Consider the following 218-nt stretch of genomic DNA (forward strand, 5'->3'; position numbering starts at 1 on the left):
AGTTAGTATTTCTGCAGTATAGGACATACTGCAAATAGAATGCTTCTGTATATTTTATGCTGGTAGTGCTTTTCCAATATATTTTAAAATCCTACCCAAATTTTTGTGGAACCTAATCTCATATTGAAAGAATTTAATTCTTCAATATTCTGATTAGTAATCAGTCTTCAGATTACCCTGCATTATTAAAATTTTAAGGAGTGGAGATTACACTCCTA

This window comes from Palaemon carinicauda, unplaced genomic scaffold (genome assembly GCF_036898095.1).
Source record: "Palaemon carinicauda isolate YSFRI2023 unplaced genomic scaffold, ASM3689809v2 scaffold55, whole genome shotgun sequence".
In the NCBI taxonomy this organism is placed as follows: domain Eukaryota; kingdom Metazoa; phylum Arthropoda; class Malacostraca; order Decapoda; family Palaemonidae; genus Palaemon; species Palaemon carinicauda.